The following is a 15,245-nucleotide window of genomic DNA, read 5'->3' as shown; positions in this document are numbered from 1 at the left end:
TTATCTTAGGTGAAGGGAAGGACAGCACACACTACAGGGGAAGTCAGCACAACTGGACTAAACCAAAGCTAAGAAGTTTCCTGAATACAATCAAACACTTCAAGGGACAGAATAGCAGGGGCGGGAGTCTAGGGGCCATGCTTATGGGGGACATCTAGGTCAATTGGTATAACAAAGTTTATTATGAAAGTGTTCTGCATCCTACTTTGGCAAGTGGAGTCTGGGGTCTTAAAAGCTAGCAAGCAACCATCTAAGATGCATCAATTGGTTCCAACCACCTGGAGTAAAGGAGAATGAAGAACACCAAAGATACAAGGAAAGTATTAGTCCAAGAGACAGAAAGGGCCACATAAACAAGAGACTTCATCAGCCTGAGGCCAGAAGAACTAGATGGTGCCCAGCTACCACCAATGACCGCCCTGACAGGGAACACAACAGAGGGTCCCTGATGGAGCAGTAGAAGGATGGGGTGCAGAACTCAAATTCTAGTAAGAAGACCAGATTTAATGGTCTGACTGAGACTAGAGGCACCCTGTAAAGCATGGCCCCTGGACTCTCTATCAGCCCAGAACTGAAACAATTCCCAAGGCCACCTCTTCAGACAAAGATTGGACTGGACTGTGGGACATAAAATGATACTCATGAAGAGTGTGTGTCTTAGCTCAGGTTACATGAGACTAAATGGGCAGCTTCTGTCCGGAGGTGAGATGAGAAGACTGAGGGAGTTAACTGGTTGAATGGACGTGGGAAATCAGGAGTGGAAAGGAAAAGTGTGCTGTCACAGTATAGGGAGAGCAATTGGGGTCACATAACAGTGCAAGTATAAATTTTTGTATGAGAGACTGACTTGAATTGTAAACTTTCACTTAAACTAGAATAAATTTTTTTTTAAAGGGCTTTAAATGCAAAATATTCTTTCCTCATCTTGGAGATCCTATTTCCCTGTTGATGTATACATAACAGATGAAATGAATTGGTGATCTTTTGAATGTAGGCTACAGGATGATAACTGGATATATCAATTACTAGAAAATCTCTAAGATGCTGTGACACTTTGAGGCAGTTCACATTGGTGAGGAAATTAAGAGTAATACAATGGATTTCAAGTTTAGTTTTTACAAAATGGGTGAATAAAAGTTGTACTGGGCTTGATGCAATGTAACCTTACTGAACATAACTCTGTGCTTACTTAGCATTATAATAAATTTCCTGACATTATTTTTACCTTTCTCTTAATCTTACTGCTGGTCCTTGACTCATTCCATTACTTTCGCATGTTTCTGAGAGATGTTCTTTTTATTTTGTTGTTTTATGTTGGCCTTGTTATTGGTGAGCAGTGGTAAAGATCTCAGCTGCTAACCAAAAGGTCAGCAGCTCGAATCCACCAGCCAATCCTTGGAAACCCTATGGGGCAGTTCCAGTCTGTCCTATTGGGTCTCTATGAGTCAGAATCCACTCGACTGGCAAAAGGTTTTTTTAAATAGTTTTAAAAAAGAAACTGATTTACTTGGGTTGATATAGAGTATAACAGACACTGCCTATGGCACATACAATATCCATTTCTTCTTTTTCCTTACCAATACAGTGCCGATTTTGTTCAGGTTACAGTTTGCAATGAGCCAGTTTAAAAAAAACAAAAACAAAAACAAATCATTTCCTTATCTACTAAACATCTAGACACGACCGTGTGGCACATTTCTGACCAAAGAGATCTACAAAGGAGTACCTGGAGAGTGTGTCCTTCTGGAATAAAAACGCAAAGCCTTGCTGAGAGTAAAGTCGTCTTCCTTTCATTTATCTCTTCCTCCTGTCTATTATTTGTACTTGAAGCCTGGAAGTGAGGAAACGTCAAAGATAAAGATAGACAATCCCAAGGTAAAAATAGAGGAATGGAAAAATGGGTAGAGCCTTGGTTTATGATGACATTACCAAGTCACTGTACCAGTCCTGGAATGCTTTTGACATACTTGTTGCTGTAGGAGATAAATGCATTTCATATTTGTTAGTATCCCTGTTAGTTACATTTTCATTTATTTGCAGCTGAAGGCATTCCTAACTGATACAAGGTATGGCTTTGTCAAAGAATAATATCTCTGAGTAATTATAGGCATAGACAAAAGTAATTCTAAAAGATAATGGTGGACTGTAAAGGCTTTAGGATTCCTGTCAGTCATCTAATATCTTTGAATACCATATTCTGAGAAGAAATATACTTACTGGTCTATATATGCCTATAAGTCCTGAATTATTAAAAAAAAAAATCCTTAACAAGTTTTTAAAAATGGTTCATTTGTGAAGTTTTACCACTTTTTAGATGTCAGAGAATCACAGAACTTTTTACTGCTATTAATATCATGAAATATGTGTTAAACATGCAGAGAATATTTTCTATTTATCCTTCCATTTGGGGGATTATCACCCAGTATTAATTTGGTTAAGATACGGCACAAATGCTTCAGCAAGAGTGAAATAATCATTATACATTTCTCTGCAAATATTTATTTTTGCTTGGTACCAAAAAAAAAAAAAAATCTGTTTTTATTCAACAGCAAGCTAAGTCCCTGTTGTTCTCCCCTCCTTCTTAATGTACCGATTTTCTTTGATCCTTGCGTGTGAACAGGAATTTTAAATAAAAGCATCATTAACACTTTTAACATATACTACTTGTTGTCTGATATCACTGAGAGGAAAAAAAGAAAAACAGATATACCATAAGCCTTACTACCTTGATGTTTTAAGCAGATCTCCTGTAGGTAGGCTTTAGTTTGAGAGGGTGGTTGTATTTTTGTAAGAGTAAAGAAATGTTATAATTTGCATATTTATATCAGAGTAAATCAATGCAACTATTTCTGAGAGGCATAGTTGGAAAAAAAAAAAAAAACATGCCAAGGAATTTATTTTCTTTAGTTTCTTGGCTGAGGTCCTAAACTAAAAAAAGTTGTTTTGGATTTGATCCTAGTTCTCATTTGGGGACCCCCAAAAAAGCACAGTATAATTTGTCACTAGGGAAAACGTGTATATGAGAAACAGGACTCAGAACAGTCATCAGGACCTCTTTTGAAAGCAGAGATCTAAGCTAAACTACGGCTGCTTCTGCTGCAATGCAATCTTGGTGCCTCAAAAGCTGACCATTGAGTTTCTGTCCTTCACAAACATTTTTTAAATCTTTCTCATTTTACTTAAGGAAGTAGAGAACATTGATCATCACAGAATTCTCTCCTCTTCTTAGACTCAATTATCCTACTCGGCTGTGGAACAGAGTGATTCACATAGTACTGGGACATGAGGTGTTGAATTATTTCCTCATTTTGCTTTGGGAAATATCTAGCAAACATTAGGTTAAGTTCTAGGAGAAATAGCTACACGTGGAAAAGGTGTTTCTTATCATGGATGACCTCTCTGGCAACCCACTTCAGCAAGGCTTAGAGAAAAAAGCATTCAAACTAGACCTCATATGCCTAAGTGAAATCACTCAACACAGTCAGTCACAACAACCTCTTCCCAAATCACTCGACTTTAGTAGAGAAAATAGGTTAAATGCTAGGTAAATGGATTTATGAAAAAGACAGATTGAAACTGGTAATATTGGATATGATCTGTGATACTGCATAACCCTACAGAAAGTGTTGGCTTAACGAAAGTCATGGTGAATAAAATTCCCGGGGTCAAGGTTTTGTACCGAGTTCTCATATCTTTATTTCTTTAATATGTTTGTTGTCCTGAACACATAAAGTTTGAAGCTACCTCTGTATATTCCTTTATATCTTTCTTTTTATAATTACAAAAATAAAAAAGTAAACACTAAGAAGTCTTATGAAAGAAAAATCTATCAACTAAAATCAACTAACCAACAAATACAACTGTGAATTTCAGTTAAGCTTCTTTCCCATATTTGTCCAAATGGATAGGTGTTCTACATCACTGAATCTAACTGCTGTTTTATTTTATATTCCACCTTTTTTCATCAAATGTTGTAAGATGCAATGAGTCAGTTGGTAAGCAGTGTTAAACACTAAAATATAGGGATAGACTACACAGATTTTCCCAGTGTTATTAGTATTTATAATTATAGTTTTATTGGCCACAGATATACATAAAATGCAGTTGTCACAACATTTTTTAAAAATGCCCTTATTTTTTGGATATTTTTGTTCCAATTTTCTTCTATTTTAGATAATTTTACCATGCATGCTTTTTTTTTCCTTTTGAATTAGTTCTTCAGGATAAATCGCTGGGTCAAAGGAGGTGGACATTTTCATGGCCTTGAATAGCTCTGGTCTTATGCCAATTTACAAAGTCAGTAGCCATATATGAGTGTACCATCAGCAGTAGATAATATATTTTTAATGCATTTGCTTTTGTAACTACCGATATGGAGAAATTCAGTGTCATGAGAGAGATTGCTATGCTCACATCTTAGCTTACTCAGAACTTTTAAGAATTATATTCCTTTAAGTCACTGCTACAATTATGATGAAAAACATTTTTAACTTCATAGGTTGTGTGCATTATGATTCAGTTACCCTTATCCTTGTTAATTTCTTTTCCCTGCTGTAATAGTTTTATTGGGATACATTAGGAAACTGGTAGAAGCATAAATATCCGTGGGTCATATTGCATTCTGAAAAGAGCTAGTTCCCTGGAATACAAAACCAGACAAAGAATGAAACATTATGCACATTTTAACAATAAGTAAAGGAGACAATATGTATAATAATTCTTTCCTCTGAAAATTTTTCTGCATGGTACATTCTTTCAAATAAAATATACTATGCTAAGATGATTAAATGGAAATACATCTTGCTTTAGGCTAAATCATTGATTATTTAGTTGCTCATATGTACTTCAAACAGTCTTTGTTTCCTAAGGCTGGAGAGGAAGGGTACACCTTGTCCTGAGAAGAATGAAACAGGGTCAGTAATGGCAAAACCTGAAGCACAGCACAGTGAGCAAGTTAGAACCCCAAGTCTCACCTTGTCCTCCCTGTGAAGTCCTTTTCTCTCACACTTTGTGACCTGGATTACTGAGACAGAGTCCTTTATGTTGTTCTGTTTTTTCTCAAGAGTTTTGTTTCTGAGGTTTAACCATTGGACCAAAGCCTAAGAAATGTGGGTGTAAGGGAGTGGATTCTCTTTTTGGAAATGAATGGATAGATACTTGAGAATAATCTCAGAGCTGAGAATAACTTTAAACCGCCTATAGAAGTTGGCCTGGTTTTCAATCTTTCACTCCACCTTCAAGATTTTTAAAACCAGATATAACTCCTGTCCTGTTCTATTCAGTCAGGGCATCAGGATATAACAGTCAGATCATGAAGTCTAATTGTTTCTCCTTTACAAGGCTCAAATGTGTCTGCGCGTGTGTCAATGTATATGTGTATGTGTTCAATGATAGCATTAATGAGGTTTTTCTAAATTACAAGTTAATGCACGTTCATTGTGAAACGTGTGTGATATTAAACTGTTGAGGGTGAAAAGGGAAAATTGCTTCCCCGTTTGTACCCTGTCAGCATTCTAAAAGTTAATCAGTAACTTTTCTAAATATTTATTATATATGTATCTAAATATGATTTGATAAAAATAGTATCATACCATTCATGATTTTTATTCAGTAATGTATTATAAAGTATTATTATCTTATTATAACCATACAAAGTGATACTAGATAATTCAGAAAATATAAATTTAAAGAATAAAAGAAAAGCACCAGTTTTTACATAACCAGACTTTTATTCATTTATATTCTTGAATAAAATTTGCAATACACTATATATATTGTTTCATAATATGATTTTTTTCTCTTTATATATTTTAAATATTACCCCTGGCATCAAATTTTCCTCTTTAAAATGATATATGCTGGCTAGTTATTTTGATGATATATCAGAATCTTATTAGCTGATCTTCTGTTGTTGGATTATTTCTGCTATTTTTTCAATGTTGTAAGTAATGCTTGTTCATAAAGTTTTATGCATTTATCTACTCATTACACTAAGATTGTTTCATAAAATTTAAATAGCTGACTCAAAGTATTTGAAATTGGTTAACGTGTTCAATATATATTACTGAAAGTAACTCCTGAAAAAAATTTTTTAAAAATGTATTCTGCTAATAAGTAATTTAGAAGACTATCTGCTTGTGAAGAAGTTCTTTTTGGACTTTGTTATGGTCCAAAGGATCAATTGAGATGGTACAAAATGTATTGGATGAACTGCAATATTTTACTGAACCACTAACTTAAGGTTAGATAGCTACAAATGGTTGACTGGCATAACTCTAATTAAAGTCTGTTGTTAACTACAAATTCTTCTTCAAAATAATTTGGCAAGTCTCTAATGTAAGAGCGGTAAAAGTAGCATTTTTGTGCATTTCTACCATCTTCTCTTCATTATTCTGTGTATCGGTCAGGATCGACTGGATTATGGTGCAGTAACAGACCACCTCAAAATCTCAGTGGCTTAAAATTTTTTTTTAGCTCATGCTACCTTGTTTTGAATTGTCTGTGGCTCTTTCTACTCCATATTTTCTTTGGGACCATAGCTGAAGAAGCATTCCTTATCTAGGCTATGCTGGGTCTTTTGCAGAGGGAAAAGAGGCATGGTGGAACCATAGACTGACTCTCAAAAACTTCTGCTCAGAAGACACACATCACTTCTTCACATTCCATAGCCAGAGTGTGTCAAATAGCCATGTCTCATAACAATGAGGTAGAAATATATAATATCCCTGCCATGAGGAACTGCAAGCTACAAGGTCAAGCTGGCAGGAAAGTTTAATTCTCTCCCAGGAAGTAGCATCAAATATTTTAGACCACACTGGAATCTGCCACATCCTGGTTCTGGAAGGGGTTTAAAATTGGAAAGTCCATTTGTATCATCCAATGCCATATTGTAATCCTTGTATGTGCCTCAGTTTGCTCCAAAACCTTCCATGCCCCTGCCGTAGAGGTGAAATACAAAATGAATCATTTCCTATGAAGAAATCTCTACAGTATTCAGAATTTAAAGTGTAAAACACAGGTTTTATAAACTATAATTTTCCTCACTCTTTTTTTCCTGATTGATATTACATAAATCCTCACATTGCAAGAAAGATTTGCAGAGTAACTCTCCTCAAATCTCGGGTCTCTTCAAAGTCTCCCCTTACAACTATCTAGAAATGCTCTTTACAGTTTGGGGAAAGGTTGGGAAAAACTTTTTATAGGCCTCTGCTTATAAATATTCTATATTAAAATAAATTTTCAATGTGTGTATTGATTAGAAAATGCACTTTCTATAAAATTCATTTTCTCTATGGTTGTTCCCTCCCTTATTATCAGAAGCAGCTCCAAATAATGTTATTCTCTTTGGGAAAAAATATTACGACACTGAAGTTTGCAGTTTAAATATTTTGTGTTATACAGAGAAATCCTATGTAATGCAATTTTAAGTGGAGAGAATCACAGATTTCCTGGTATATCTTAAGAAGTAAAGTTGCTAGGGGACACAAGGACAAAAGTAGGATATCTAAGGTTGTACGTATACATGCTGTGATTGTTGACTTTTAATCTTTCTTTTCTCTGTGTGACTCATAAAAAACACCAATCCATCCAATTCCATCGTCTCAAATCAGTTACACTTCACATTGTAATTCTCTTTTCTTCTTAAGTGGTGAACTCGATCTCTTGACTTGTATTGCATATCTAGAATACTGAAAAAATTTAAAAAACTTTAATTCATGTTTTTAATGTACTCTTACCTTGCCATTGGTATCAGTGGATTTTTTTTTTTTTTTTAACTCCTGCACAAAGACAAGTTTATTGAGGTCAATGAAGGTCTATTTATTATTAGCCAGTACAACCTTTAATTTTTTAGCTTACTTAAATTCTTACTGAAGTGATGGAGGATAGATTTATGGCTGACTTTCTTTTCTGTTTGTTTGAGATTTTGCAAAGTTGGTGTTCAGGAATTATCCACATCTCTGGTCAGTTAAGATAGAAGAAATATCTGGTTGCTTTGTAGTGCTGGCCCGCATTCTGCCTAGGGATCAGGGCAAACTAGCTTCAGTGACAGGATCTCCTTATCTAGAGCAGAGGCTAGCAATGATACTTCGTTTTTCATTGGGCTGTACTCAAGACCTTTGCAATATTTAAGTTCCCTCCGTAAACCTAGGTTTATGGTCACTGAAGGTTGAATATGTCTCTAGTAATATTGTTTACTCCAGAGATAGAACCTAATGGGGTAGAATGAGGAGAAGAATAAAAAACGTCTCATTAAGCTTACACTACAGGCTAATACAGACAGTCATACTAACTTCATTTCTGATGTTGGAACATGGGCTAGATGTTTTCAAGCTCTCCAGCCTAGAAATGTGAATGAACTTGGAACACATGCTCAGGAGGTTGCTTATGTGTGAATAGTATACATTCAGGAGCAAGCACAATGATTGCTAATGCTGTACATGATAGCACGTGTGGATACATTTTGTATATTTTTAGAAAGGAGGACCTTAGGATCATCTAGTTTGTTGTTGTTGTTGTGTGCTGTTGAGTCAGTTCTGACTCACAGTGACCCTATATGACAGAGTAGAACTACCCTACAGGATTTCCTAGCCTGTAATCTTTACGGGAGCAGATCGCCAGGTCTTTTCTCTCAAGGAGTGGCTGGTGTGTTCAAACTGCTGATCTTTGCGTTAGCAGCTGAGAGCTTAACCACTGTGCCACTAGGTCTCCTTTAATCTATTTTCCATGTCTCTTCACTGCCAGCTCTTGTGAACTTGACAATGTATTACTAATTCCTTGATGGCTTCTAAAATTGCTTATTCTCACTCTTTGCCAGCACCACAAGTTAGTATAGAAGGATAGAAGTAGATATACTTTCTCCATTTCCATTTTGGAACCATTACCCTATCATTGAAGTAAAAATAAAACTCCTCTGAAGCTCATGTTACCTAATTCAACTTATCTCTTTTATTCTTGGTAAGGAACTCTTTCATGCTTATTCATCGGGGTTTTTGGTACGTGGTTCATGGTCTTCTTCTCCACCAGGACACCTTTTTCCATTCTGAACAAATTCATAGAATGTGTTTGGAAAACATATACAACACCATAGGCACACTGTTACTAGATACTCACTACTGTGGTAAAGGAGCTACTGTTGCATCTTTTGACTTACTCCTATGAAACATGATAAAATACTGAAATAGTTTCACTTCTGATATCCAGTTCTAAATATATGAATAAAGCTTGTATCTTCACAGTTATCTTACTGTTTTATTCTCAATACACCAAATTTTCAACTTCCATTTTTACCTATTTGTTTGTCTTGACTTTTTCTGTCTGTGCAATAAATAACCAGATCATGATTAGCTTATTTAAGATTTAACAAGATCCATAGGCTTGAATTACATTTACCAGAACTGATGATGCCTTGTATTAGTAAAAATTGTTAGACAGTTTTATTTCCTGCAATTAATATAATTCTAATTTTGTTGTTGCTGCTGTTCATAAAAGAAAAGAAAATTCATCAAAATATCAAATAGCACCATTTCTAGGCTCTTCTACTAAGGCTCTTGCTCTCTAGTGAATAAACCACCAGAGCTCTGGAGCTTAATTTTACCTTGTACTAACTTCTAGAGCTTGGACATGGTATGATGATCTCTAATCTTTATTTGTTAAGGAACAGAACCCTTTCCTAATCTTTAAAACCATGATATTTCATACAAGGTCGTTTTAAAACATAACTATTAGCCTGTTAAATACTGGAGAAGAATACCTCACTATTTAAATAACAATTCCAAAACCAATGTACAATGGCTGAAAATGGTAGACATATTTTCTTAGAAGTATATGTTATCAATCTTTATTTGCATCAATTCTATCCAAGCTCTCACTTGAAGATGAAAAGTATAGCCCTGTGATTCCCTGAGAAGCCTCATCTAAGTAATCTATGGATCCCTTCGACTTGGGTTTCTGTGTCTGACTGCTCATTCAAGTGCCCAAGTACCTTATCTTGAAGTGTAAAAGTAAATACATTTATATGTCCATTTAAAAATATCCTTTGTTACCTCCTGGTGATTTGCATCTATTCAGACTTAAGTCATTCAATTAAAAAAAAAAAACACATAGTATGTTAAGGAACACTTCTCTATCTTATGCTTAAAGAGTATAATTTCTTTAGAAGAAGCTCCTTACGTCAAACAAAAAGAAAGGAAGAAGGTTGAAGTTTGGGTGAAGAGGTGTAATGTGTGAATGCAGTCAAATGAGGAAAATTCCCCTCTCTCTTAGCAGTGTTTCTCTTGCCCTTCAGAAGAGATTGAGCATGCAGTGACTACATAGGCTGCAGAGGATCAACTGCACAGATTCGCTCCTTGTCTAGTATCAGAAAAACAATAAATATGTATGAAAACTTATCAGCAAAATCACATGGGAAAATCTGAAGAAGACCTAGCATCTCCTACTGGTTACCAGGTCTCTCAAGTAGGACTTTGCTCTCTAACATCCTTGCCATAGAATGCATCACTTCATTCTCTGGACCTTGCCAGGTTATTACTGTTGCCCTTACACATTGTGTCTGTGTCCCCTGTAGGACTGGTAGCCCCTTGAGGGCTAAGATAGAATGTAGTTAACTTGTTTATCTCCAGTACCTTGCTTACAACCCAACTTGGTGGTAGATATTTAAAATATGGTTGTTATTGTTGAAAGGTGACACTACTGATCTATTTCCAATAGGATGCAAATTTAAGTTTTTGCTTTATCAAGTTTTATACATGAATATATACATGAATGGGTAAATGGACGGAGGGACAGACTGATTCATTCAAGGGCTCGTTACGTGATATCTACATGTCAGATATTGTGCTGAATATTTAGTTGCACCAAAAATCCAATTGTATTTCATAGGGCATCTTGCATTCATTCAATATAAGCTTTAAAAGTGTAATCTGTCATTTTGGAAAAGAGTATTACCCTTCCCCACACATTGTTGTTAGGTGCCATGCAGTGGGCTCTGACTCATAGTGACCTTATGTATAACAAAACTTGGTCCCACTTAGATGCAGCTAGATATTTATCAGAGCTCAAATGCCCTGCCTTGGTCATGGACTCACTCTAACAGAATTTACTTACCCAGACACTCACAACTTGGTGTTTTAGTGGTATTTTCAGGTGTAGTAGAAAGCGAAGAATGAGATATGTGAATTGCCTTTTTAAACGAGATAGTGTGGGGGAAACAATGGTTTTAAATAAATTGTGACTAACTGTTGCTGTTCAATTTTTACACATCAAACTACTTAACTCAGGAATATAGTTATACTCCCCGAGGTGACCCAAAGGCTCTCTGTTTTATTAACAGATCAGTTGGAACAACAAGGAGGGACTTAACACAGAATAGAAGTGCAACTGTCTACAGGGAGGGCTGTTGTGACACGTGCCTGGAGCAGAGAGACTGGGGAATGAATTTTTCAACGTGGTTAATGAAGTGTGGTGTCAGAGGAAGTCAGTGATAATTAGCAATGTGTATAATGGGATGAGCTTGGGTAAATGCATCGCCTCAGACTTCGAAGTGACCAATAGCACAGGGGAAAGGTGAAGTGCATAAGTGTCGCTCTCACCCTTTGGTAGGGGAAAAAAAAACGGTGGAAGATCTGGTGAGAGCATATGAAGGAGCAGAAGAAAGAAAGCCTATGGAACAGAGAATATTCATTACCTGCATTTTCATACTTGTTCATGTAAAACACACTTCTACAGAACTGTTTCCATGGTTATAGCAATCTCTATCTTGTCTATGATTGTTTTACCATTATATAGCTAATTTGGGTACATACAATAAATTTGGATAAAACAAAAGAAAATAAAAATCCCTCTAGTTAAAATAATCCTGGTTAATATTTTGGCATATTTTCTGCCAGTTTTTATGTGACAGTTTTATTACTAACAGTTGTAATCATACTATATGTACAATTTTATCTGATTTCCCACCTAACATTTCAGCAGTTTTCATGATGGTAAAAATGTAATAACTATAGCTAACTTTCAATGTGCTTACTCTGTGCAAAGCACTGCTCTAAGCACTTTATGTATTATGATGCAATTATTACAACAACCATAGAGATAGGTACTATCTTCATTTAAAAATCAGGAAACTGAGGTACAGAGGGGATAAAGATCTTTTCTAGTGTCACATGGATAATAAATGGTAGGGCTGAAACTCAAAACCAGGCAATCTAGTTCCAGAATCTATACTCTCTAACCATGGCATTAGGCCAGGGGTAGACACACGTAAAAAAAAAAATAATAATTAATTATTATTTATTTTTGTTGTTGAAAATATACATTGCAGAATAAACATCAATTCTGTGATTTCTATACGTACAAGTCAGTAACATCGATTCCATTCTTCAAGTTGTGCAACCATTCCTACCCTCCTTTTCTGAATTGTTCCTCTCCCATCGTAAACTCACAGTCCTCTAAGCTTCCTGTTTACCTTTCGAGTTGCTATTGTCAATTTGATCACATATAGACAGTTCTTTAAAAGAGCACAATGCTCATGGCAGACATCTTCCACTCATTAAGCTGAACTACTGTTAGGTTTAAAGATAACTTTAGGGGACGTTTTTGGTTTAAGGTTTGAAGATTATCTCAGGACAATATTTTCAAGGGTTCAATCTGGCCTCAACGGCTTCAGAAAGTCTGGATTCCATGAGAATTTGAAATTCTGTTCCACATATTTTCCCTTTTGGTCAGGATAGTTCTGTAAAATCTTTGATCAAAATGTTCTGTAATTGTAACTGGGCACCATCCAGTTCTTCTATTCTCATGGCAAAGGGAGTAGTTGTTAATGGAGGCAATTATCCACACATTCCATATCCTCCTCCTATTCCTGACTTTCCTTCTTCCTCTGTTGCTCCAGGTGAAAAGAAACCAATTGTTGTGCCTTGGGTGGCCGTTTGCAAGCTTTTAAGATGCCAGGCACCACACAACAAACTAGGAGGTAGAAACAGAGGTACTATACACCATATTAGGCCAATTAACTAGGATGTCCCGTGAAACCACGATTCCTAGACCTTCGAATCAAGCACCCAAATCCCATGAGGTGTTTGGTTGTACATAAGCAGCCTCAGAAGTTGCTCTTTTTATTTTATTTTGTAACTATGTATATTATACAGCATGGCAAATTTTTTCATATCAAAAATGAGAAATAAGTATTTAAGGCTTTATGGGCCTTATACTTTCTGTTGCAACTACTCCACTATGCCATTGTAGCACAGAGGCTGTAGACAAGATATAAACAAATGGACAAAGGTAAATGAATGAGCATTGTTCTGTTCCAATAAAACTTTATTTATTGACAATGAAATTTAAATTTGATCAAAATTTTTTGTGTTATAAGATAGTATTTGATTTTTTTAGCCATTTAAAGATGTAAAAAGTATTTTTTTTTTTTTTTGACTTTAACAAACATGAATTTATTCTCTCGCAGTCTAAGAGGCTAGAAGTCCAAATTCAGGGTGCCAGCTCCAGGGGAAGGCTTTCTTTCTCTGTCAATTCCAGGGGATAGTCCTTGTCATCAAGCTTTCCCTGGTCTAGGAGCTTCTCAGTGAAGGGATCTCAGGTCTAAAGGACACATTCCACTCCCAGAAAAAGTTATAATAAAGCAAAAAGAAAGGTTTTATTCAGCCTATGTTCAAAGAGGCAAAAGAAGGAAATGAACAAGCATGCTGCCAGAGCCATGCCTGCTTGAGTCCGAAGAACTTTACAGAGTTATCAGTATATGTTAACATCACAAATGGGTACAGTCATTGAAAGCTTCACATCTTCAGATTGTCTAAAAACTGCCAAATCACTGTGATTCTGCATTTTGAATTGTCTTTATTAATAATTGTTGGTACAGATTTCAGTAACAGTCAAAAGAGTCTTCATTGGTCCAACAAATCTTACTATTCATTAAATGTTAAAAGAAAAAGATAAGTATAAAGTATGTAGAGTTTTTGTGCTGTGTTTTATGATTTGTTTATGTGAAAGATTCCCTGAAAGATGTTTTCCAAGATTGTCTTAGCTACAGTCTTTATACCTTAGGGCCTAGTTGATGTGTCCTTGTGAGTCCCTGTGGGTCCTTGAGAGTCCAGCTCCAGCTGGGTCACCAGGACAGGGAATAATGGCTCCAATATTACCTCCTAAATCATTCCCTCCTTTTGATCAGAGATTGGAGATAACACATCGATGATCGAGCTCCTAGATGGCAGCCATGGCAGGCTCCTTAAACTCACAGTGCTGGTTTTCTACCAGATACCATCTGGTTCTTCACCAAGATCTTAAGTAAGAGTGACATTCCCATCAATCGCATTGCCAAAATGTGCACACTAAATGTATATCAACATTTTAGCCTGAGGTCTTCTTTTCCTTTTAACTGTGTAAGACGATAGAACATAAATTTTATTATGCCTAATACTATCAGGATGCAGACTAGGAATATTACTATTCCTTGCAATAGTGATCTAGCCCATTTACTTATTCCTGATGAAACCAACCAAATAAATCTGGTGTTTGTAAGGGTGTTACAGTGTATAACCAAGTAGCTTGGTGTCTACTTCTATGTATGTCCTGTTCTACTTTTCCTATCTTATTTATCAAAAAAGAAAGAAAGAAAAAAAAAAAAGACTCATTTTTGAGCACCAGGCAAAAAGAGGCTTCCTTCATAGTTTGTGAATGCCTGCATTAGACTAATAGATGCATTAATCACCATCTAGTAGTCTTTCCCAGTGATTGACAGTTTAGATGATTTCAAACATAAAATGGTTGCTTCAGACAAACATTAACCAAGATAAATGATGCCATGATGATTATATTGTACATAGAGCTTTCACTTTTTTGTATTATTTTCACAGTTATATTCTCAGACTTGATCTGCTCAGAGGGCATGAACAGCTTTATTACTCTTGAATTTTACTGCAAAACAACTTGATATCAGGGATGTACCAACTGTATTCCTACTATTAGTCTAAAAGGACCATTCTTTTTGTTGAGTATTAAGCTAATACATTTGGAACCATGGGAAATAAAACAATGATAACTCTTCAGAAATATAAGCTGATAGTATTTAAATATAAAACAGTCCAGTGTTTTTCTTCATTATATTTGAAAATATTCATTTGAGAAATTTTCTCAAATGTCTACCTGTCCTCTCTGAATGCCGTATCAGTATTGCATTTGAGGACCATAAAGTTTTTGTGTGTTTGTGTGTGTGTAAACTTCTTTTTTTTTTTTTTTTT

This window comes from Trichechus manatus, unplaced genomic scaffold, assembly GCF_000243295.1.
Source record: "Trichechus manatus latirostris isolate Lorelei unplaced genomic scaffold, TriManLat1.0 scaffold00006, whole genome shotgun sequence".
In the NCBI taxonomy this organism is placed as follows: Eukaryota; Metazoa; Chordata; class Mammalia; order Sirenia; family Trichechidae; genus Trichechus; species Trichechus manatus.
Note: the sequence above shows the minus strand (reverse complement) of the source record.